Source organism: Neolamprologus brichardi, chromosome 23 (genome assembly GCF_056152115.1).
Source record: "Neolamprologus brichardi isolate AB-2024 chromosome 23, ASM5615211v1, whole genome shotgun sequence".
NCBI lineage: Eukaryota > Metazoa > Chordata > Actinopteri > Cichliformes > Cichlidae > Neolamprologus > Neolamprologus brichardi.
Genome location: NC_142125.1, coordinates 1,078,628 through 1,105,379, shown reverse-complemented (window position 1 = coordinate 1,105,379; position 26,752 = coordinate 1,078,628). Strand labels below are relative to the sequence as shown.

Genomic DNA, 26,752 nt, shown 5'->3' with positions numbered 1-26,752 from the left:
GAAGCCTTGACAGTCGCCCTTAATTTATAACCAGAATATAAAAACTTATATTCACTGTTACCTGAAACTAGTGACAGAGTCCAGCAACATCAGGTTTATCGAAGTCACGGGTGGAGGGGTGGGGGCTCCCATCGATTCCTGTACAACTACTAATCTTTTTGCAACCAGTCGCTCCCCTGCTGACCATTTAATAGAAGGCAGGTGAAACGGGTCCACACAGGAAGAGATCCACAGTGACGTGACCACCAGACACTATAGTGAGTCGATGACACTCTAAAGCTAAAATAAGCACCTGTGATACAAACTGGGCAGGTTCCAGGTTAAGTGGATGGACAGTCTGTTGGGTGGACGTAGCTGTTTATGTCACCCATCTTATTAAAATGGTAAATGACCTGTATTTATATAGCGCTTTACTAGTCCCTAAGGACCCCAAAGCGCTTCACACATCCAGTCATCCACACATTCACACACTGGTGATGGCAGCTACATTGTAGCCACAGCCACCCTGGGGCGCACTGACAGAGGCAAGGCTGCTGGACGCTGGCGCCACCGGGCCCTCTGACCACCACCAGTAGGCAACGGGTGAAGTGTCTTGCCCAAGGACACAACGACCGAGACTGTCCAAGCCAGGGCTCGAACTGGCAACCTTCCGATTACAAGACGAACTCCCAACTCTTGAACCACGATCGCCCCAAAGTCCTGATTTGACCCTGATATTTGCTTCATCACCCTTTTGGCTGTAAAAAAAAAAAGGAGGGGCCCATTTCTTTATATTTTCCTAGGAAATAATAAAACCTGTTCTTTTATAGCAGTTTTCTACTCATCTGAGCACTCACAGCACAACTTGTTCATTCACCCATTTGGACTTTTTCCTAACTAACCTTCACACATCATTCATACTACGATGGATATTTGGCAGGTAGACTGGAGCAGACTAGGATCAGACCGCCAGCAGTAGGTGAGCTGATCTACCACCTGAGCTACATCCACCCCACAATGAGAAACAGGTGCAAAAATACATGGAAATGCAGTGTATGAGGCAAAAATATAGTGTGAACACTTCGACTGATCTTGAAAGTCAGTGAATTGGGTCAACTGAAGGCCTAGATGCACGTCTCAGGTCTTTTTCATACTGCCTTAGAACACAACTCTCATGTGCTGTTTTCTGCCACTTTGTGATTTTATCTTGAAAGGTGCTACATAAATACTTTTTTACTTTACTTTATCTGCTGTTGATCGTTTTTAGGGCTGACACCTCTACTTTTGTTCTCCACTTGTCCTGTTTCCTCAGTTTCTGCATCAACATGTCCCGAGTTTTCAGCAAACAGCTGATTGGGAATCACCTTGTTGGTGCAAAAATACCATTTTGCGCCTGTCAGACTGTTTTGGCATTTTGCATAGATTCAGCCAGAGAAATGGAGACACATCATGTGTTTTTGCAATAAACAGTCTAAACATTTTAAAATGTGTTCTTTGCAAAGTTGTCTGTTATGTGCACTCACAACACTGATTTATCCCTTCAGTTAGGTATTCACAGATAGTCAGGTCCAAAGACTGTCTAAAGAAAACTTCTCCAGAAAGCTGAAGAGCACAAAATATAAAGACATTGGGTGGCTCAAGACATTTGCACATTAGTGTAATTCTGCATGCTCATTGTTTCCCAAAGGAAGCCTTCCATTTATGAAAACTGACAAAAAATGCTGCAATGACCCAAAATGAGCGACTGAATTCAGAGAGCTACTTTTCCATTGACTTCTACAAGTCGTTTGGCAACCACAGCTATCGCCATCTGGTGGTCAGATTAAATGCAGGTTTCAGGTTTTTTCTGACCCAGAAGGCACGTCTGTGTTTCTCCATGTTGTAAGTTCGGGGATGGACACTCGTGTCCCATCATCAACCAACAGTCTAATCAACTCCAGTCAAAGACTGTCATTATAAGGACTCCTCGTAATGACAAGCAGCTGGTTCTGAAGTCAGTGGCTGATCTGAAAACCAGCAACAAACACTGTTTCCCTTCATTGGCTTCCTGTTAAATCCAGAATTCAAAATCCTGCTCCTCACATACAAGGTCTTAAATAATCAGGCCCCATCTTATCTTAATGACCTTGTAGTACCATATCACCCTATTAGAGCACTTCGCTCCCGCTCTGCAGGCCTACTTGTTGTTCCTAGAGTATTTAAAAGTAGAATGGGAGGCAGAGCCTTCAGTTTTCAGGCCCCTCTTCTGTGGAACCAGCTTCCAGTTTGGATTCAGGAGACAGACACTATCTCTACTTTCAAGATTAGGCTTCAAACTTTCCTTTTTGCTAAAGCATATAGTTAGGGCTGGACCAGGTGACCCTGAATCCTCCCTTAGTTATGCTGCAATAGATGTAGCTGCCGGGGATTCCCATGATGCACTGGGTGTTTCCTTTCCAGTCACCTCCGTCACTCACTATAGACCTCTTTAATGAATCATATCTGTTATTAATCTCTGTCTCTCTTCCACAGCATGTCTTTTATCCTGTCTTCCTTCTCTCAACCCAACCAATCACAGCAGATGGCCCCGCCCCTCCCTGAGCCTGGTTCTGCTGGAGGTTTCTTCCTGTTAAAAGGGAGTTTTTCCTTCCCACTGTCGCCAAAGTGCTGCTCATAGGGGGTCATATGATTGTTGGGTTTTTCTCTGTATGTATTATTGTAGGATCTACCTCACAATATAAAGCGCCTTGAGGCGACTGTTGTTGTGATTTGGCGCTGTGTAAATAAAATTGAAGTGAATTGAACACGAAAACTTCACACCGTACTGCAAATTTAGATTAGCTTACATTGGTATATATTGGTAAACACTTGCCTGTAACCTGCAGCACTCCACCAGCTAGTTCAGGTCACATACTTGAATCATTGTTAGACTGAGACCTGCCTTCCTTCTAATTGTTGGGTCTTTGATGTCACCTATGACATCTACGAAATAAACGTGAAACAGCTTGATGGTGCAAAGAGCCTGAAGGAGCAGAAAGGTGAGTGTAATGACTCATGGCCTTTATTTGTCACCATAGATTATGAAGGTGTCACAACAGATGTTTCAGAAGGTGAACATGACTGTTTGGTGTTGAGAGAGCAACATCTGGTGGTGGAAAAGCAGTGTTCCTGCTACGAATAAAAGAATCCAGGAAACGGCTGGACTGTGTGAAGAACTCTTATCTTAAAATCTAATTTTATCATCTCAGTTTTGAGTAAGTTATCTCAGAATTTTGACTTACTTACTCAAACATCTGAGAAAAAACTCAAAATTGAGAAAGTTTGAATTACCAAGTTCAAATTTTCAGATAATGAGCCACAAATGTGGCTTTTTGTTGTTGACAGAAGCAGGTTGGCACTGGACTGTTTTAGGATGCTGGAGTTATTTAAGCTGTGGATGGAAGATTTGGTTTTGTTCTTTAAAAAGGTCAATTTTAAGTCACAGTTTCACATCTGTATATTTGGAACAGTGGTTTCATAGTAAATTCAGCACACTTTCTATCACACTGTGGGAAAATCCCCCACAAACCACCACACTCTGACAAATAAAACAAATGCACAATAGAGCTATGCTAAGCATTTTCCCCCATAAAGACTTTGTGTTTAAAATCGTTGTTAGAGACAGCGATAAAATGGTAAAAGAAAGGATGGTCACAAGTTCGAACAAGGTCAAAATGGGCCTGTGGAACGGGGACAATACATCTGCTTTACCTTACTCACACCAAGTCTGTGCATTTTTCATTTTGTCATTTAAGTGAAGAAAAAGTGTATTTTGTGCTTTTTTTTTCCTCGTGTGCATTTTTATTACAATCCTGGTGATTTTCCTTAATCTGGAAAATCCCTGTGCTAATAAGAATGAGGTGCCTGCCAAGTAAGCTAAAGCAATGAATGAAGGAAAATAAAAATAAATGAGTTTTGTTGTCCCCCCTACCAGGAAGTAGCAAGCAGAACAGAACGTACACACCACTGTATTTAATGTCAGTCTGTTGTGAGTTGGGTTTTCAGGCTCTTCTCTAAGTCTTTAGCGTTTCTCCAGCTTCTGGTGTTCCTTCTTCCTGATGCTGCCATCACTTGGTTTAGCTGCACCTTGGTAGATCCCACACTTGATGGTGACGTCTGCTATTGGCTTGAAGTCTGAACAATTGCTCTACCAGCAGCTGGTTTTGGAATTCTGGTATTCCTGAAAATTCCTTTCTGTGCTCAGAACTGAGCCACGTGTTTGTCCGTCTTAGCTCGGGTCCTAAGCAGAATACAGTGAACCTGGGCTCTCAAACATTAGGCCTGGAAAATATTCCAATTTGGCCCAATGAAGAATGAAGAGAGGATAATTTTCAACTTTTAAATGTATTTGAATATGTTTAACAGCTTTTTCCTGCTGATAAAGAGCTCAGCTGTGACAATTATTACTATACCAAAGTAATTAAGTAACAAATAAAGAATTTTTTTTTCACTGTTAGCTGTAGAAATTTCTGTTTTGCTTTGTTTTGTTTTTTAGTCGGCAGATTGAAAATCAGATGGATTTGTTTTCTCCCGCTCTGGGCTCTCCACTCCAGCTTCAACAATTTTCTAAATAATTCAAAAACATTAAAATGTACATGAAAAAAATTAACAGCATTCATCCCACAGTCAAGCAGTCGTTTTGGTGTGAGGATGATGTCTTTAGCATAAATTGCTACAGGAGGAAATAAAGGCCAGATTATTTAAAGAGTAAAGTGATGATCTTCAAAAAGTTATTTCTGCTATTTAAGCTGCTGTAAACAGGACAACATGAACTTTGAATATGTTGGCCTATAATCTGTCAGCTATATGTCAAGTATATGAATGATATCAGCTGATTTAAGTCAGAATGAACAGTCCTGTCTCAAGGTGGATCCGTTTTTGGCAAAGTGAAGTTTATATATTGTTATTAGACTCAAAATGTGTTTTTCAAGAGATATCTGGCCAAGAGAGCAGCAGGAACTGAAACAAATATAACAGTTTAATAAAGATCATTTAAATGGATTGAACACAGAGTATGTACAATAACCTACATGTGATAATCTAAAAATACATTTATTATAGCCACTTAGCCATGTTGTCCTGTTCACTTTTAATTAAATAGTCATAAATGTTTTTCTTAACTCACAAGAATTGAATACAGCACCTTTGCATAAGTGTGAATTATTATATGAATAGTGTATTTGGGCAAATATATGAAAATAATTTTTTAAAACTAAAGTGTGTGGTTATTGAAAAGATAGAGTTTAATATTTAAAGTAAAATGTAATATAGAATAAAGAAATTGTTTATTTATGTTTTATTTTATTTTATTTTCTCATTTGTAATCGGAAGGTCGCCGGTTTGATCCCCAGCTCTCGCTGTCCTGGTCGTTGTGTCCTTGGGCAAGACACTTCACCTGCCGCCTACTGGTGTTGGTCAGAGGGGCCGATGGCGCGATATGGCAGCCTCGCTTCTGTCAGTCTGCCCCAGGGCAGCTGTGGCTACAACTGTAGCTGCCTCCACCAGTGTGTTAATGTGAGAGTGAATGAATAGTGGAATTGTAAAGCGCCTTGAGGGTCTCAAAAAGCGCTATATAAATGCAATCCATTATTATTATTATTATCATTATTAACATTGATATTATCCTATCTCTCTCCATATAGCTCTATATATATGTTTATATATATGTTTGAGGGATTTATCATTAAAATTATAAAATAGAGGCTCAGTTCAATTGTATTACTATTATTTATTTATTTAATAACATTTTTGAAGCCTAAATTGTCCTCTTGACCCTTGAAAGGTTCTGCTATGTGAGCAGTGGCGGTCCTAGCCTGTTTGGCGCCCCGGATGAACACTCCCTCTGACGCCCACCCCCACATACACACACACACACACACATACACACACACACACACACACATACACACACATAAAACATATTAAGGATTGTACATTAACATAAAACTGTTGTCGAAATTCACCAGAGAAACACACACATGAAGAGAGAGAGAGTATGCATTGTATGCAAACAGCCATCATAATTCGTCATACAATGAGAACAGGACAAATCAACAACTGACAATGACTAATTAATATTAAAATCTGTAACATAATGTATTGTTTGGAGTTTAGTCTGTTACTGTTGCTATTTTTACCATTTCTTCTTGGAGTAACTGTAACACACATAACTTCCTTAGGGATTAATAAAGTATTCTGATTCTGATTGTTTCAGGATGACCTGCCATTATCCAATCACACATCTGCTTACCTGCATCTTTTGCTCATTTCTCCTCCTCTTCTTTTCTCTTTTTTCTAAACTGAGGACCTGATGACTTTGAACTGTTCTTGTCCATCTTACATTGGTTTGAATTTTGCACTCCAGTATGAACACAAATCCCCCAACTCGAGGATCACCACAACATAACCTAACACACCTACACCTTAGTTCACAGATTCACTTTGTCTAAGGTGTATTTCAGAGATTTCACACAACCCAGGATTCAAATCATGAATACATAATGGGCTTGGATTTACATCAATATGAATGAAAACATTATGAATGAAATGTGCTCTATTGGAAGCAGCAGGTCTCCCTCCCCTTTCCACGGGTTGTGGTGAGAAATATATCAAAATGTAAGATATAAATTTTAAATTGTTATTGATCCCTTTACCCCGAGTCCTAAAATGTATATTTATTTTCTTACTCTTCTTATATTTATTGTTCGTTTACTTGCACTGCTGTAACTGGAACCTCAGCAGACGCACCTCGCAAACAGAGGGCGCCCTTACTCCCAGCAAATGAGCGATAGAAAACCGATCGGTGCCTATGACATTCCCGATATGCGCTGGCTGATGTCGGGGCAGCATGAGTACGAGCATTTTTTTTTTTGCCAATGCCCGTGATGCCGCCCCCCACCACGATGCCGCCCCCCACCACGATGCCGCCCCCACCGCGGCCGTGTCGCCCCTGTCAAAAGCCGCTACTGTATGTGAGGCTGGGTGTAAAGGTTTTGGAATAATAGTAAACGAGAGATCACCCAGCAGCATATACGTACGGACTGTACAGAGATGACGTTCAAAGGATCCCGAGTATATTTATTGGGTAAAAAAAAAATCAGACGCGGTTGCTAGGACAACGGAACGCTCCACTAAAACTAGTGGTGTCAGAATACAAATAATACAAAACAAAGTGGAGATTAGCTATTTTAGCTGCTATCTAGCTGCTATTTTATGTAGCCCACTGAGGCGGAAAAACCAAACAAACAAGAAGAAAACGCGGGTGAAACACAAAGCCTTTGTGTGACACCTGTAGTACCACCGCTGACCCAGCAGGGGGCGCTGCTCTCTTACTAACCCCTGTGAGCAACAGGGTGTCTTTATTGTATAGAATCTGGTGTGTGTGCCTTTTCCTCAACTTTTTCAGCTCAGTCTGCCGCTGCTGTTATTTAGGCACAGAGAAAGGAAGTAGCGACAGGCTAGCTGGTTAGCCGGTCTGAAATCACACCGCCTGCGAGGAAGGAGGAATTTTTATCCCCTCAAACGATTATTTGCTGTTTAATGAGCGCGTTTAAGTGGTCTTCGCGTTTCCCTCTCTTTCATTTCAGGTTCTTTTCTCCTCGGATTGAAACCTTCAAACTGATTGAGCTTTGTCTGTTTGGGACTTCACCGTTCTTAGCCTTAGCCGTTCTTAAATCAGCCTTATTTCCACCAAAGGAGAAAAGAGAGGGGGAAGAAGAGTAGATTATTATTTTTGTTTTAGTATTATTATTATTTGTCAGCAGTTGGTTGAATCGCGGGGAATGCTTTTGAGGATTACACCGCGACGATGAGAAAAACAGACGGCAAAGGTACGTTAAAGTCAGTTTGCTTGAGCTCGTAGCTTTTTACGAGCTCCTTCTTTTATTTTTGTTAATGAAAACGTTTTTACAGTAAAGTCCTAAATGTGTTGCAGTGTTTTTACTTTAGTTGCTGTTGCTATGTGTTTTATTTTTAGGGTTACCAGGCACTACATTGACGGAGCTGTTATAGGAAGTTAATGTGAGGCGGCTCATAATGCGTTAACCCTTTCACCGTCCGTCTTCAAAGCCCCATTTTAAGACACGCTATCAGGCAGCATTCCCAGTTTTTGGACCGGTTGTGGTCGCGGGTGATAGCAGCACGTCTGTTTGTCAAAGCGTGTCAGTGACACCCAGTAGCGGAGCTGCATCCGTTGTGTGAACGTCCGAGAATCGAGGCAGACTCGCTGCAGTGCAGTGTCCGCGGGCCCGGTTAGGTTTCTGTCACAATGAAAGGATCCCACTCGTTTTGTGTTGGGTGACATAAATCCAGCCAGAATTATCCAGGAAGTGTCAGCTGTTGTTGCAAACTGTCGTGCATGTGGCACATGAAGACCTGAGAGATTGTAGCCCTAATTCATTATTGTTGCACAATCAAAGGTGACGTATACTCGTACACAGAGCTGTGCTAAAGCTCGAGTCGACCCTCGATTCTTGTATTTTGGTAGGAAAACGAAGGAAAAGTTGCAGCGATTTATGGAAAAGTGCAACTGTAAATCTAAGTCCATTATACAGGGCAAACCAGAGATGGCCCAATTTTCTAATGAGCCTGAAAATCAGTGTTTGGTATGATTTCTTTAAATTAGTTTCAGGAATAGTTCTCCAGGATGTTGATCGCTTTTTATTCCATTTCTGTCTCATTTCAGTAATGTTCAGGTTCGGGCTCTGGGGTGGTGATAGTAGTTTTTGTGAATCACCTTGTTGGTACAAAAGTACTACTTCATGCTTGAAGAAATGGGACCAAATGACATGTTTTTGCAACAGGCTGCTATCAACAAGTGCCTAAAGACACAGCTGAAAACGGCTTCTTTGCCAGGTTTGCTGTGTGGGGATGATACTGATTCATCTTTTGAGTTATGGACCTTTTTATGCTTTAGTGATTCATAGGTCAGTGACACAATAAACAAACAAACAATAAGAAGCATTCTTCTGAAAATGGTCTGGTACAAAGGCTGCAGACAGCTCCAGAAAACTTTTATTTATTTATTTAGAAATTGAAAGTCTAGCTCCTTGGAGGCAAAATATAAAGAAATGGGAGATGACCTCATACTTTTGCTGTAGTATTAAAGTATTCTGTGGTACTTTTATTTTCATATCGAGCTTAAATATCGCCTTTACCTCAGGACAGCATTGCAGCGAGCCAAAATTCAAACAGTTAACTGACTGTCTGGCTTAGTAATATCACTAATCCTAACCCCTACATAACTTTCCCACCTCTCATTTGCATCTGCTTTGAGGAACTACTGTTAACTCAGTTTAAAGGAAATGCCCGGTGGTGTTATCTGGGTAACATTTATAAAGAGGTTTCCCAGTATTGTTTAAGTATAGTCATGTCCAAATGTGTACAGAACCATAATGAATCCTTTCACTTAAGCGTCGGCAGCGATCGCTGCCTCTGTGACGACTGCTGCCGTCTCAGTGGTGGGGAAAAAGTAATCATACAGCGCAGTATTTACTCCCTCCTCGTTTCCGTCTTTCCATTTCTCATTTACTGAATTGTGGTTTAACTAGAAAGTCCTTTGCTGCAAGTTTGCATTCACACTTCCTTTTGACACGCTGGCAATCACATGCTCAGGAATGGGTTGAAATAAGGGGACAGACCAGAAAGTGGAAAATTATAGCTGTCAGCTGTCAGCTGGTGTAGGGGTGCACAGCTTCAAGTTGTTACCTTGTGACCCAGGCATTATAGAAGTGGGTGGGGGGAAAACGTGTTGACAGGAGGCTTTCACAGTGTTTTCATTGCATGAGCATGTGTGTCACAATTTTCACATGTTGTTAATTAAAAGGTTTAGTATAGAAATATTAATAATGTTGCTGTACGTGTTAAATGACACATTTGAAAACGGTCCCAATGACATGTGTGAGTAGCTTTTACTCGCTTGTGTAGTATCATTATGTATGAAGTATGAAGCTTCTGCATGCAAAAAGAAAGTGTGTCAGAACAGCTCTTGGACCCTTTAAGAATAGACTTTATATTTATTATTAGTTTTATTATTTAGATAAATATCTGTCTACAGTACAGACTGTGTGGGAACTGCGGGGTCTTGGATCATTATATTTGAAAATGATTTGTGGATAGAAGGAATCATGACTGGAAGATGAGCTTTGTATGAACATGTGGATTTAAAAAGAACAGGGGGCTAGTGCTTGTTTGTGTTAGTCTGCATCACCTGGTTAGCTGAAAATATAAACTATAATATTGAAGCTCAAAATTGAATACAGTGCAGTTTTTTAACCCTGTAAATTTCATCTGGTTGGGTCCTTAACGAGGCCACAAAAATGCTTTAGTGACGGCCTGTAACCAGTTTTCAGAGTAAGATTACAACAATGTGCACGACTTCATTAGATTTAATGTTGTTTATTGTGCCGCTCGGCCGATAAACATCACCTCATAATTTTATTCTGTGCACAGTCGCTGCATGTGTAATGCATTTTGCTGAAACAAGGTGTTGACCACACTCTGCAGCTGTAATGGGAAGCGTTTGTGGGTGTGTGCAGCAGATCTGATTATATGGGATCCGCTGACCGCGCAGCGATGCCAGTTAAACATCAGGATATCGTCGGTGTCCCCGTCTGTCACGTTCAAAATTAAATGAAGCCCCCGATCCCCGAGAGAAAGCTCAAAGATTCGATTTGCATTTATTAAAAATGCTTCCTGTTTTATTCATAGCAATGTTGGCTATTTCCAGAAATGGGACGAATGCCACTGTGACTCAGATGTGAACACACCGTGCTCTTTATTCTCACATAAATCACATCCAGAGCAGAGATGCAGTATTCCTCGGACTCTTCCCCCACTTTACCCAAATTCCCACCAACTTAAATTTTTGCAAACAGCCAAACCCCCCAAATTATACAGACCTCCTTAAAATGCATGTAAACGTTCAGCCAGTCCACAGAATGGCCCTCTGCCATCCTTTGAAAGAAAAGAGCCATATGGCCCCCACTAATGGTTTGTTGTCTCCAAACCCGCTGCAGATCTGACAGTGGTTCAAAGATGGGGGAGGGGACCTAAAGCCAGCCACATCTCCAGCCTTCAGTTTTAATTGTCTAAACATCCTGTTGGATGTAATTGCGTAAAATTGTGAATGTAAAAGATTTGCTTCTATATCGCTGAGCTGTTATTTCTCACGGAGAGCTAGCGTTCATATTCGGCTTTGACTGATTAAATGTCACTCGGTGTGTTAGTTAATCCCACAGATATCAGTTTGTAAACCAATAGAGCTGCACAAAGCCATTGGCCTACTTATTTTAAATGTATGTATAATAAATGCAGAGCTGTGGCTGATTGGGATCATTAAAGTGAACCACATTACAGGAACTTTTGTTGTTTCTAAACGCTGCGCTTATCAAGCTGTTTTCTGCAGCGACACCACAGCCAGGAAGTTGCTTTTCAAGGTTACGAAGGGGTAGAAAGCAAATACAAATATACTGGTATATTTTTACATTGGTGTGATGTAAGATTACTTCTGGTTAGCTAGTTACTCATAATCATCTTATTTTGAACTGGTGACTTGAGACGTGTGAGGCTATTTTCTCTTGGCACTCGGCTGAAGCGGCAGTGTAGCTTGCAGAGGATCGGCCAGCACCTCTGCCTAGTTTATCTTATCTCAACTGTTTTCATGGTCACATGTTTTGGGGGAGGGTTTCTAAAAGTGAATTACTCAGAAGCTATTTGGTTTCTCACACTACTCATGATCAGAGGGAGAAATTGGGTTAAAATGGCCACTGCATCCACTGCGTTTTCAGTTTCTCAGAGTGTGTCTGCATCCTTCTTTTACTTTTAAAGTTTTCTGACAGAATGAGGACAGGAGAACAGGTTGAGCTATAGCGGGCTGTGTTTCCTAACAAGTCACTGTTGCAGCATGCGTCGTCTGTACATGCAGCTGGTGTACTGGCATATACAGGCTACCTGTGAAATGTTGCAGACACCTGCAGTCCCGTGACACTGCAGAGCAGCCTCAGTAGGTCGAATAGATCAGCCACCGCGGCTATCTCTATATTCTGTAAGCATTGAATTGACCCAAAAGAATCACAGATTTATTTTGGGGACTTTTACTGTTGATAATAAACTGTACTGTACAAACTGATTATATATAGAGGAAGTTGTTGCAGCCACAGCAGATGTTCCTCACAGGAAAATCCCTTACTCTCTCCTCATAAGTCGTAATCAAATCTCATTACTGGTTTTGTTAGCAGGGATTTGATTTGTTTGAGTTTAATATCTGTTCATCAAAAGGTCGTGAATAAAAGGAAAATGCACAGATTTCTGTTAAATACGCTCACAGAATCACTCTTAGTCTCTAGCTGTTGAACATGCTCGTGCTGTGTGTTGTCACCCGGTCTACATACTTACTGCAGCATAGTGCAGGTGTAGTGAAGGCACTGATAAGGGCTTGGCCAGGAGAGCCTGACGTGTAGAGACATGCGTGCGTGCATGCGTGTGTGCGTGCACGTACAATGCTACTGAAGAGGACGGGCTTCACTCTGACTCAGGCAGTTTTATAGCATCATCACTCAAAGATGACATACCAATCAGCCGACTGTGATGAGTCCGACGTTCTGATTCCCTTCAGTGTTACTTTTGCACTTGGTAAAGCAAACTGGGAGTACGAATCCATGCAGAAAGAAGAACTGGGACACCAGCATGCGCCCATATGTTTGTGCTTTCTGTGCATTGCAGTCTGTTAGAGAAAAGCTCCGGCCTTTCTGTGGCAAACATCAGGCAAAAAGCTTTGCTTTCTGCAGAAACTGTTAGCTGATGTTTGTAGCATGCAGTCATGGTTTTGTTGAGACTGAACTAGGGAGTGAGTGAACAAGTTGGTTTATGTAAGCAGCCGAAGAGACGCAAAATGAAGGAGAGCGGTGGAGTGTTTCAATTCCAAAAACTCCTTGGTAACTCGCCTAGTCTGATCTTTCAATGTGGTAAGCTCAATTTATGGGCTTTATAAATAGTCCCAGCTGTAATGATAGGGTACAAGTGAGGAAAAGGCAGGCTGATGGTTTATGGATGGCCTACTTACAGTGCGTTTGTTTGCTGCGACTTATTCTTCGCTCAGTCATCACTGCAGCTGTCAAACACATCACGTCCAGATGAGAAGTCTGATTTGGATTATTATGGTTATGACGAATGTGCCAGTTTATGTTCTAAGTGTAGGCGCAGTAATAATCTGTTGGTTTATCCAAAACATACAAATCAATAATTTTCCATATTAAAAGTGCAAATTGGTCTAAAAGGTGCACTTAAACCTCCAGCAGTTCAAGTACAGTGATTTCATATGGCATTGAGATCAAGTCAACGTGCAGCATCACGATTGTTTACATTCAGAGACTGTTTGCATCACCATGGCAACCATGCGAACAGGCTTTTAGAGACGCGGCAGCTTTTTAGCCCAAACCCGGATCGTTGTCCTAACAAACTTCGTAGAATTTAATGACAATTTGTTAAATTCATAAGGTGATAAAAATTAAGGAAAATAAAACCGTGGCTTCTGGTGTGAGCAGCGAAATGATTCATGCCATCAAATGTGGATCTTTTCACTCTCTGAGTAGAAAACATACAAATCAATAGATTAGAGGCTGTGTTTCTTTCACAAACTGCTGTTAGCCAGCTTTCTGATTTCCAGTCTGACATGTCTGGCTGGAGTCTTTCTGTCACTCCTTCCTGTGTAGGAGGTTACTGTCAGCCTGACTGGTTGATGGCTGCGGCGAGCTGTAACCTCTCCCTCCATCCTCTGCGTGGTCACTGATCCCATCCCTTGGCTCTGGATTATGGGCGACAGGGACACACCCTGAGGCTTTATTTGCTGTTGCTCTGCCTGTGTGTCAAATGTTGTGGTTAAGCACGGTTAATAAAAGCCGGTCGCATTCTGTGTCGAGTGAATCTATGGTGTGTTCACAATAGGGCTGCCACAAACGATTATTTTGATAGTCGACTAGTCACCAATTATTTTTGCGATTAGTCGACTAATCAGATCATCATCCATTGGATTTACAGCTTACACCAGCATACAGCTGCTCTTATATAACGATCATTAGCTTACAGCTTTAAGTGTTTAAGGTATGTGCTAACTAAAAATAAAGACAAGATGATAGTTTATTAAATTTTAATGAAATTTACAGATTGTTTCGGTGAAGTTTAATAAACTCCTTGCTATCTAAAATATAACAGGACACCGGAGTAAATTCTCAAGCATCTCACACTTCTGATAATCAGCTGTCTGCTTGACGTTTATTCAGCTGTGTAAAAACTATAACTTTAATCTCAGCCAAACCGATTTACTCAGGAACAAATAAAATACTAAAAAAAGCCAAACAATAACATTTTTAAGTTATCTAAGTGACTTATATATCATGTTTAACCTGAGTAGCGAAAGACGGCGGTGGGTTTGAAAACGATTTGCGGGAGTCCGGTGTTCTCACGGCTCTAGTGAGCCTAGCCCCCGGCTAGCTATCGAGCTAGTGGGTAACAGACGTCTCCGAAAACGTCGGAGCGCTTTTGAAAATATGTGGTGTCTTGATAAACTGAGCAGATATTTGAGGTTTACACAGCTACATTCTCGCCTGAAAATATGTTAAACGTTTATTTTGTGACCCAGAAAGAATAATAAGAGTAATATTAAAACTAACTAGCTGCCGCCATTGTTAGAAACTGAGCTGGGCTGCGCAATGAATTCTGGGACACAGCTTCTTCTTCTTCGGGGTTTAACGGCAGCTGGCATCCTTGTACATGCAGTGCTGCCATCTTCTGTTTCAGTCCGTTATTACACTCTTAAATCCTACTACTTATTCCTGCGTCTTTTGTGATCTTACAAAGCTTCAAACGACGCGTCGACTATTAAATCAGTCGTCGACGATTTTGATAGTCGACTAATCGTGGCAGCCGTAGTTCACAAGGTGAAATCTTAGTTTTTCTACCTGTTTGGTTCTCCTGTATGCTCACCAGCAGGATCACCTTTGTCACAGATACATTTGAATTAAAAATAATACTTAAATAATCTTAATTGCTGTTTCCAAAAAGCACGTTTGTGCCTTATCTCACGTGCTAAATGTGTGTCTATTGCCCCTGTAGTACTGAAGGCACCTCTGTAGTTTAGCTACCACGAAAGGTCAGTTTAAATTGTTTTTAATTTAGTTTACCATTTAAAAAAAGCTCATTTTAAACAACTTCACTCAGATTCTTCAAGTTTGAAGAGCAAAAAGCAGAAACTGGGTTGGACTTGTTTATATGTAGGTGGAAGAGGACGTTAGCATCATTCCTTAGTCATTCCTTTTGGAATGACCTGAGTGGAAAAAGAAAAGGATTATTTCATCCAGGCTGGGCAGTCTAGGTGACAAATCATTCCTGTTGCCTGTGCCAGGGTAGAAAGAAGCCAGTGTTACAGAGGACATTGGTAAAGTGGCACAGATGGAGACTTTTGCTTACAGCACCAGGTGAAGCACGGGGGATTTTACACAAGTAAAATCCTGTTTGTTCAGTTTGAGCAGATGTCCATTTAAACATGACGTAGTTTGATCTTTGGAAAATGCAATACCACATATGAGAACTGCATTTATTTTTTGGTACGGCTTTTCTTACGTTTGTTAGCTTTTTATTTTATTTTCGTGTGTGTAGCGTGGACGTGTTGGCACAGCTTTGTAGTTTGAGGGTTGAACTGTGTGTCCCATTGTGCGACTGCAGCTTAGTCTCACAACTGGATGCCTGAAGGGCTGTGGAGAGTGACAAGAGAGGGCAAAGAGAAAAAACCAAAGACAGAAGAGCACAGACGAGCCAAGAGATGGAAAGAAAGAGCCGAGCCGAGGGCAGGAACAGCAGACCTCTGCTACGCTATTGGCTGAACTCCGGTCTGCCGTGTTTGTTTTTGCTCTATTTTTACCGTGCAGTCTGACACTGGTCACTGATGAATGGCTCCATATGTAAGTTGCATTTCATCTCACAGAAATCATTCAGGATGTCTGGCTCAGGTGGGAGTGTTAGGAGACATGATGCGGTCCATTAAGGATGGAAGACGAGGACTGGAGAAGAACATGTGCTGTTTGGAGAATAGCTTTAGTGTCTCGTCTGTTGAGCGTAATTCGGGGTTCTTGTGGCAGCGGTCGTAAATTTCTGTCGTTTTGCTCTTACGTTTGTGTTCGTTAAGCTTTGCGGAAATGTACGCGGGTTGTGTTTGAACAACACGATTCTCGAAGTTGAAACTGAGGTCAAAGCGTGTATGAGACACTGTTAGTGGCTTTAAGGTGCATCCCGATGGTTTAAACATGCTCTTGTGAACCACAGTCATCTCAGTTTCTTTCCTGCTGTCTTGTTTCTACTATGATCAGCTTTGTAGTACGTGGCATTGTTCCCACCTGTCTGGCTGTTTAAATTTCCCCCGATGAACAAAGGCATGCGTCTTGAGTGTGGCATGTGAACTGACTGTGGGAGTAAGGGATTTTACATGTAGTTGGTGCAGAGCAGCGACTATTCTGGTGTTACAATGGAGTCATGTGTTTGGGAGGTGTTTTTAGTGCTGGTAGCCCACATGAGTGAGCGTGTACAATAATCCCCTCTGTCTGCCGCCCTCCCTTTGCTTCCTTTTCTCTCCTTCCTGATTTCTGTCTGCAGCTGCCCCACATCTCCAGATGACATACTGCAGGTTTGTGCTCGCGATAGCAGTTTATTGCGCTAAGAAGGGCCGAAGCGTTTCCTATCTAATAAACACGAGCGAAATGGGCTTGTGTAAACCAGGTTGCATCCAGAAGGTGGACACAGCAACACAAAGCAGCATATTTCACACCAGAAAGCCCCTCAGAAAGATGCTAATGATGACTTCCTGTTTTAAATGTGGAAAAAGTCCAAATAGAAACTTTTATTTTGAACTCTGGTGAACTCGGGGCTTTCTCAAGTAAATCTCATTAAATGCTCAAACCTTATAAACCGGTCCAGGACACAGGAGACTAAATTCATGTAGGTCAGCAGATATTTTCATGAATGATTCGGAGTAATCAGATTAGTCTTATTAATCACTTGGTGATTTAAATGTCAGCAAATGGTGAATAATATCTTCTGAAATCAAAGTTGCATCTGATCAAATGAAGCTAGTGTTTGTCTATTAATAAATCACTAAAAATGTAACAGAGTGGAAACATTTTAGCAGGATCTTACTTCATTATTAGTTATTGACAACCAGTGTTGGTCAAGTTACTTGAAAAAAGTAATCAGTAACTAATTACTGATTACTTCCCCAAAAAAGTAATCCCGTTACTTTACTGATTACTTATTTTCAAAAGTAATTAATTACTTAGTTACTTTTTAAAAACACGATTTACAACCTGAATAGGTGATAAAGCGATAGATCTTTCAGCCCAATTCTACTTTTTCTGCATAATCATCATACAAAATGTAATCAAATGGAAAAGTCTCTTTTTAAAACTTGTTTTATTAGTTTTAATCTTTTAACTTTATGCATCAAGCAAAAATTTAATTATCTGCACCATTCTCTGACTGGAAGAAATTAGTTTAACATTTAAACCTATTTTCTGCACATTCCAGCTCATAAAATAAAATATTATTTTTGTGTTTACACTCAGTCTTTCAAATAGATGCAAGTAAAACACAGCAGAAAATAAATAAAGTCAAAGACTAGCGGTCCTGTTGCTCTATTTTCACCTGTAAAGCAGGAGTGGGGTAGGCGGAGGGTTACCCTGGTGCAGGTGTGCTGCGGTCAGTGGAAGAATCCGCGAGTTTCTCTGTGAGTTTCCCATTACGTCGTAGGTACTCGGTGCTTGTTTGGAAGTTTAGGGGTTTTTTGCTGTAAAAAGAAGTTTTCTTCCCACGCACAACGGACACTAATGTTTTTGTCACTTTTTATGGAATCAAACTCAAAGTAAGGTCAGTACTTCCACGCTTTAAACGCTGCACGCTCATACTCTCTCTGCACTCGATATATGATCCATTGTTGATCTGCACACAGCTGTTGTCACGAACGTCGCACTCGCTTACGTCACTGTCATGAGACATTCTCGCAAAAAAATCACGGTTTTAGTAACGCAGCGTTCCTACGGGAAAGTAACGGTAATCTAATTACCGTTTTTTGCAATAGTAATCCCTTACTTTACTCGTTACTTTTAAAAAAGTAATCGGATTACAGTAACGCATTACAAGTTCACTGCAGACCAAAACTGGTTTATTAGTCGTACGTGGCTCCAATGACTTGTCCGGAAAGCCCTCCGGAATAACGTGTCGCCACCAGCCAGCCAATCACACCGAGCAGCAGCTCCTGGGTCGCATTATGTCAGACAGGCAACAGCCTCATTGCTCTGGTGTGCTTCATGTGCTGCTGCTGCTTTGAATCTAACGTTTCGGCTCATCGCGCTGATCGGAAACCTACATTTCTCCATCCTTTCCTCGGATTAATCTCTAGGTGAAACATCCTTGGCATTTGAGGCTGTGCAGTGCACGCGCCGAAAGCTGGGACACTCTTTGCATGTTTATTTGCATTAAGATCACGTTTGCTCTGTTGCAACTCAAGGCCCGAGGTTTGAAAAATAAAAAACACTCCTAATATTTTGCGTTACATTCGTAACTGTTTTGTTGACCTTTCTGCTTCACTCGCTGGTGCTCGCCCTCTGGTCTGACCCGCCCGGGTTACAGACTAGTAAAGAGGCATTACATGTAAATCAGAAACACCTGAACACGGCTTTTTATAGTACGGAGCGTTTCCTCGAGCTCGTCCGCTCTCCTCTACTCGAGGAGACTTTGCATCTGGACCGAGTTAAACCATCAGCATCAAATGTTAGACGGTGGGGAGCAGAGGGGGTGACCAGCGGGGGGTCGAATGGGAGGAGCTGGAGGTAACTCTCTGACAGACAATGATAGGACGGAGGCAAAGGGGCACAGCAAAGGGAGCGGTTACAAACCCAGCAGTGCAGATCAGGCTGACGGTTGGTGAGACGAGGGGGAGTGTAAGGCCGTGGCCTGGGCCTCCTGGATTATTGCAGCGCTGTGAAATGTACATGAAGTAATAGTTTACCAATGTCAGCTCCTCCACAGCACAGGACGAGGAATACAGCAAAGACTGGAACGTTGTTTTTAAACCTCTGTGGGGGATTCGGGGTCATACCTTCCTCCGAGGGATGTCAAACGAACAGCTGCCCGTTTGTCAATACATGACTCAGACACATGATATTGGGAGTAGCAGATCAATGCGCTGCACTCAATGACCATGTTATAATTGATTAGCACCGTCTATCACGGCTGTGGACTGCTGGCTGACTCATTTGGTTATGGTTTTGAAGAACTGGGCGCTCGCTGTCATGTTAAATATTTATCATCTCTCTTAGCAGAGTTTAAATTTATCATCTCTAATAACGTCTTCCTCTTCTCTTGGGTGTAGATGACTGTGACCGTGAGCTCTGTTGAATGAACGGGATAATATTATCAAGTCAAAGACTGGATCCCCGTGGCTCCTCTCTCCTTTATCCTCTTCTTTAGACGGAGCAGCAGATGCTCCTCGGCTCTGGTTTTATTGTTTGTGGCTGGCCAGCCTGGGAGCTGACTTAAAGACGGAGGGGGAGGAGACGAGCTTTTAGTGCCCTTTTCTTCTTCTTCTTCCTCCACTCTCTCCACAGTTCTCTCTCTATATCTGTGCTTCTTATTCAGCCCAGTTGGTGACTGTTGGATGAGTTAATTCCCTGATTGAGGTTTTTGGTCCCTTTAAACAAAAGGCTGTGTCTTTGAATAGACCACATGGCTCTAATAGGAGCCATTCACTGCCATTTTGGGTGCAACTGCACCTCCTATAGAGGCTCAGCCCTGAGGCTGATTTAGCACCACTCAGCAGCAGCAGGAGCAATCTCTGTCTGTCTTTCTGAGTGTGTCTGTGAGCGTTAGCCAAAGTTACAAACGCACACACACACGGTGAATCTGAACTTGTGAACACAATGCTGCCTCGCTTTGGCAAAGAGCCAGACCCTCTCATGCCCGTTAGGTCACGCAGAGACAGCGTAGCGGTGATGGATACCTCGCCGGCCCCGGCTCCGCTTTCCCTCGGGACAGCAAAGGCACTTTTCTCGACAGCACGGAGGCCGGCCGCGCAGATGCTCCCCGTAACGGCTGCACGTAGACTCGAGAAGATAAAGTCATTAGAAAATCATCGTAAAACAAACGATTACATTTAAGTTCAACACAGATGTTCAGATTGTTCAACAATTTCCTCCACTTCACAAACACATCTAAAAACAAAATGCAAAGCTTTATTTAAGGTTTGTCGAGGTTTGGGGATTGTCAGGATATCTGTATCAGAATTATGTCAAAAATAAAGTGCTCGAAGTAAGAAATCAATGAACCTGAAAGGAGAAAAATTCCCACCAACAAACTACACAAACCTAAAGTACACAGTCACGTTTTTTTGGAGGGGGTGTAAACGTATGCAGAGCTGTGTGCAAAGTTTTTACAAACCTGCAGAAAACATTTTATCGTGCTTTGATTGTTTTTTTTGACAAGAGTCTGAACCTCTCGACCTTTCATGAGTTTGGTTCCACTCTGAAACGTGGACGTATGAATCTGCCAAAGTCTCGTTCCCCTGAACCTTGTTACACTGTCACTTGTAGAGGTGGGAATCACCACACATCCCTCGATACGATATTATTGCAATTTTTTAAAAATATTTTGCGATATTCAGATTCTGTACATAAAGGTAAACTTTATCAATATTCATTTTCTCTAATATCAAAGTCTCACACTCAGTCTTTCTCTCATTTCAGTTTGATTGTTGACAAACTGAACGGTTTGTATTACAGTCTAGTCCAACTTAACTGAATCAACCATCTGGTACAATTATAGCTATTCTGAACTATGCAGTTTATGAAAACTATGCAGCCCCTTCAGCAACTGAAGAATTTGAAAGTAAATTAAAACAAAATAATTTTACATTAATTAAAAAGTTTTAAACTTAATTAAAATAAAACATGTCTTAAATTAAAATAAGTAAACTGTCATATTTATGCCAAAAAAACAAGTTAAACACATTTGGACAGTGAAGGAATGTCAGGATTCTTGCTCAGAAAAAGGATCAACATGCTCTGAAGTCAGAGCACAAAAACCTTTTTGTAACAAAGTATCGATTTCTGCTGTCCCTGTATCCATACATTATTAGCAAACAAAATATCACCATACTACACAGTATCCATTTTTCCCTCACCCCTATCACGTGGTGAGTCACATCCAAAAGTGTCTTTTGACACTCACGATGAGCAGCGTAATCTCGGCTCATTGCAACAATCACTCAGTACAAGTCAGCAGGTGTGAGAGCAGCTCGTGGGTCTGCACACGGTGCGTTCAAGCGCAGCACTGAGCTGTAGGTCTCGTATGTTCTGGCAGTTAGTCATCATACATATAAGACGTATGGAGTGTAAATCTGTTACAGCGCCGCTGAAGCGTGGTGTCACTACATCTGTATAAGAAGATGCTAAATCTCATGGTATTGTGTGTGTGTGTGTGTGTGTGTGTGTGTGTGTGTGTGTGTGTGTATATACATTTAAAAAAACAAAAATCCCAGATATATAAAGCAAATATCTTCTCAACAAACAAGAATAGCAATAGTACAGTGCTGTGTGTGATATACCAGAATAAAAAAGATAATGGAGACCATGTAATATAAATATAAATATAATGTAATGTAAACAACCTGGTTGTTCCAGCTCTGAGAAAAAGGCTTGGCCTCAGCTCAGTCTCCTCTGATGGTCGTGGACGTCACGTCTGAGGTGGGAGCTGCTTGTAGCTATGACTCATGGGAAGCGTCAGGCGTCTTCTCACGGCGCTGCAGAGGAATGTTGGGAGTCCACACACTGCTGACATCATAGGCTGCGTCCTTGTTGAGTCCCATAGTATTTGAAGTTCACGAGCCTTCTGCTTCATCATATGTGTCATTAAACCATTCACTTCCTGTCAGCTCGTGTGTTGTTACTAATTGGCGGAGATGTGTGTGTGTCCTGTGAGGGTGTGTGTTGGTGTTTGGAGCTCCATTAGGCGTCAGGTTTACCGTCTGTAGTGCAAAGAGCACAAAGGCTACACTAACTTTCCATATAAAGGCAAAATATTTATTTTCTCTCTTCACTAATCAGCGTCGTTCCTCCTCGTCTTCTCTGGGTGGGCCTTTGTTTGAATGTGGCTGAAGTGGATGGAAGCAGGAGAGGGACTAAGACCTGGATGCTTACTTCACTTTTCCAGCAAAAATTCTTGTTTTACTGCCAAGTCTTGCTTCTGTTATGATGAAGTGCTTGTTTTATTAAGCTATTTGGTCTGTTCAGTCTGTCACAGGGTAATCGACTTCTTTACTGCACTCTTTCCTGGGTCGTGTTTATCATCGCTCTTTTAAAATCGTCTGAAACATGACGTATTAGAAGAACCGAAATATTTAGTATAAACAGCGGAGCTCAATGAAATGTTAACCACACGACTGACTTTAATAGTTGTGCAGGCTGTGCATGAACATGTAATGAGTGGGTGAGGAAAATAAATATATCAACATTAGAAAGCCTCTTGGCCTGAGATACTGTAATATCTGCAGAAGGTGGTTTATTAAATAGATGTTCCCCTGCATGTCCCAACCTTTGCACGTGCTACAATTACTTATGAATTTCTATTTGTTATTTTCCCATGAAATGAAAATAATTGGGCTCCTTCAGTTTTTAATATGATGCTGATACCTTGGCTGTGAGTATCTGCAGATACCAGCACTAAATAAATGACTTAACCACTGCTTTCATAATCTTTGTTTAAAATTAAAAGAGAAATGCATTGAAAATTAGTAAATGTAGTTGTTTCATTGGTCTAGTCATAAGGCGGTCGTCTACTGCTGTCATTTACAGACATGATAGCTTCTGCTTTTGGATGTGACAAGAGATGGCTGAGGTGAAATCATTTTAATCGTCTTGACAACCGAGGCTTCGATTCCACTTATGGTAACATAAGTGGAATCGAAGCTTCCTGAAAAGCGTGTAAAGGAGCAATTGAGCAAGAGAGAAGTGTCGTTGAGTACAAAGCTGCTGCAAACAACCAAAGAGCTCTTTGTGTAGCTGCCTGAAATGTCTGCTTTGCTGTTGGCTTGTTGTAGCTCCTGCTAACACCTGACGTAGTAACCACAGGGCCCACGTTAGCCTTCTGAGTCAGGAGGGCTGCATCCCTGTTATCAACGTTTGATGCGAGCCTCCACTTAAATGTCTGTCGCCTTCTTTTCACTAAATAAATGGGTCACTTCTCCTGGTTTCTCATGCTTTTGCATGCAAACAAATCAGCTCAGTCACATTTTGCTCGTGCAGCTGAGTCAATTTACCGCAAGCCCATTTTCAACTTCAAGTCTTATTTGTCACATACACAGTCATACACAGCACAGTATGCAGTGAAATGCTTAGACAACTGCTCGTGACCTAAAGAAAAAAAGACTGAATAGGAGAGGAAATAAATATGAAAATTAGAATGAAGGGTAAATTTAACTGGGAAAGAATAAAATAAAATATAAAAATTAAAGTTGAAAATAAAATAACTGTACAACAAAATACACAATATATAAGAATATATGAAGAAATATAGAACAATAACAGCAGCTGTACAGTATTAAGTGGAAATGAAGAAATATAATGTCCATGTTGTGCAATCCACATGTGTGAGTGTCTTGTGCAGTGCAAATATGCTTAAAGTGATTTATTTAAGTGATAAAGGGATTCGATTAGATGACCACACAGTGTAGTTGTGCAGCAGCCACTAGTGTAAACACATGTCCAGTGTGTGAGATCATATGTGTGGGTCAGTGCTGTGTGGGGGTGTGATTGAGAGACCGTATCGCCTGCGGGAAGAAGCTCCTCCTCAGTCTCTCTGTGTTGGTCTTCAGGGAGCAGAATCGCTTTCCTGACCTCAGCAGAGAGAACAGTCTGTTGTTGGGATGGCTGAGGTCCTTCACGATCTTCCTGGCCTTGGTCCAGCACCGCCTGCTGTAGACTGAGTGCAGGTCAGGGAGCTCGGAGCGGATGGTGCGCTCAGCTGATCGCACAACCCTCTGTAGAGCTCGTCTGTCCTGCATGGTGCTGTTCCCGAACCAGGTTGAGATGTTTCCCGTCAGGATGCTCTCTGTGGTGCAGGAGTAAAAGTTCCTGAGCACCTTGGAGTCGGCAGTCGGAAGTCTCTCAAGCGTCTGAGGTGGTAGAGACGCTGTCGGGCCTTTTTCACCTGTTGATGTGACAGGACCATGACAGGTCCTGCGTGATGTGAACTCCGAGCTATTTGAAGCTGTATTTGGTATTTGACTGGACAATGCAGAGGTGGGGGTGAGTTATTGCTCACAGTTATGTTATTACTGTGTTCTGCTGCCCACAGTAAGCAGGCAAAAAGCCCCTCTGTAATCATCTGTAGCTCTGTGCTGTGGCGTCTTCCCATCAGCCCCTCGTAAGTGCCAGGCTAAGCCTACGCAAAGCAGACGATCCACAGTCTTATCTGAGGAATGCACGGCATCGTCACCGCGGATCTGCTCTGCAGGGAGGAAGCTTTATTATCTCAAAGCCTCTTTCTCCTCTGATTGTCCCCTGAGACCTCTCATCGTTTACTTTTCCTGCCTGTGTCTGCAGATTTTTTTCTGTCACTACCTTTTTATTTTAAGATATATTTGATTTTCCTTCTATGCACCGCTGCACAAATTGAGCTGCAAGTCTCCGTGCCTTGCATACAGATACTGCAGCCGTACGCTTTCTCTGTTAGAGCTCGCGTAGAGAGAGCCGCTCAGGAGTTATTGAAAGATTCGAACCAGACGGCGCTCATGATGGAGGATAATGATCGTGCTGTCCTTTGTGGTCTCTAAAGTTTTGCATGCCTTGGCATTTTACAGGCTTGCATGTTTTTGGGACTGTGGTCAGCGAGCCTGGCAGAGCCACAAGCTCACGAGGCTGAAGTTGCTCTGCTTTTCCTCTAATTCTCAACTGTGGCCTCGATAATTACAGACTTGGCTTCATGAAGACGTCTTTGTTGTTGCATTTTTGTAGTTCTCCATTTTATATTATGTAGTTTATTTTGTACGCGTTATAGAGTTAATCCCTTTTTCCAGTTAAACTTAAAGTGAACAGATGATGCTCATTTATCACAGAGGAAACAGAAAAGGGTGAAGGCTCCAGATTCATTGGTTAGAACACATCAGTTGCTGGGCAGCCTCGTGTGGTTTGCTTTGCTTTCTTAGTTAATCCGAAACATTAATTTCTTCATGAGATGCTAATTGTTGTGTAATTATTCTTTCTTCAGCAGACACTCCTGCAATTAACGAGTCGAGGAAAAGCCAGAACATCGGCTTTGCCGCCGTTACACAACTGGATTTTTGTGCACATGAAGTGCGATGTCATCTTATCTGAGCTAGTCAACGATCTGCAAAACGCCTCTTTGTAGACGGACTCTGTATTCACGATTTTTGTCATTCACCAAAGAGTTTAATTGAAAATAAACTTTATGATGGGGAAATTAATCATTCATAATTGAGGACCCTCGTGTGTCAGTGCCTCCTGTCTGCAGCGGTGCTTAATTTGGGCGTTTCTGTGAGTTAAACTTTCCCTTTTTTTGCGTCTGCTTCAATGACAGAAATGATAAACTATCCGTCTTGGTACTTAGGACTCGAGCCAGGATCGGTTTACCAAAGCAGCACCGGCTGTTCACCCTGCAGCGATTTAAGCCAGGTTCACGTTTCCCCAAGAGGGGGCTCGCAGCGAGCGCGGCGTGCATTACTGATGCCACGCTACGTGATCCATCACCAGCAAACTTTCCCCAGCTGCTTCTCCTGTGATTCACACTCAGCTGACCTGTAGGTCGCTGTTCTGCATTACGTTTGTGATAGACGGCATTAACTTGGATTATATTCTTTGGCTGTGACCCAGCTGGATGTTACAGTGAATCAGTGCTCAGCACTACTTCAGTTCTGCTCCAGGTGACTTCTAATGAATCTGCAATAACAGCCAGACTTTGAGTCAGTGATGGAAAGCTGTCATCGTGCCAGCCTGAGATACTCACTACATCTCCAGAGTTGTTTTAGTCTAAAGTAAACAGGCAGGATACAAAGAAGTGACACTTCACAATGATTCGGATGCAGTTAGGCTCTGCACGAGTCTGTAACGATGCTGTTGACTTTAACAGAGGAACCACCAATAGAAAACCCGGGTGGCAGCACGTGTGGTCCACCAACTGGAGAAGTGCTTAACTTGGGGGTGGGGTTAAAATAATGTCCCAGCTGATGTCATACAATTCACTTCAAGATACAGCTAAACACACACAAACAGATTTAAAGCCATACAAAGTTTATTTAAAAGACATCAAGGAACCAATAAAAACTCTAAAAACCTCGTTCCTGCCCTCAAACTTTTAAAGTAAAGAAACTTTATTTCTGAAAGAATTAAGATCACCATCTTTTTTTATGATGGCCACAGCGATGTTTGTCTCCAGCAGCAGGAGTAATAATGTTGTTTTTCTCCTGTTTTCAGTCACGCCTCCCTTCATATAGTTTCACACATGGACACTATGTCACTTAAATAGTATTTCTTTGCTTTACGGGCGATAAAGCCCATGATGGAGACAGTTTCCATTAAAAGACTTAAACTGCCAGAGCACTAAAATCATCATCATCACTTCATGGTGCAACAAGAAGTTGCAGAAAGTTCCACTCAGAGTCTGCTGTTCTTTTTAAATAGATTTTAGATTAAAACATGTTAATGCA

General features: G+C 41.9%; 1 protein-coding gene across 5 annotated transcripts in view; it reads left to right on the top strand.

Annotated features, from left to right (window-relative positions):
- The first annotated feature begins 7,177 nt into the window (after window positions 1-7,177).
- The window catches only part of myo9bl (myosin IXb-like), a 61,823-nt gene continuing 42,248 nt past the window's right edge, over window positions 7,178-26,752 (top strand). For 3 of the 5 annotated variants that reach the window (XM_087836593.1, XM_087836592.1, XM_087836591.1), the window contains exon 1: window positions 7,178-7,826. The gene's annotated coding sequence lies outside the window, so the exon portion shown is untranslated. The remainder of the gene's footprint in view (window positions 7,827-26,752) is intronic. The other 2 variants (XM_087836590.1, XM_087836589.1) reach the window with 1 other exon arrangement.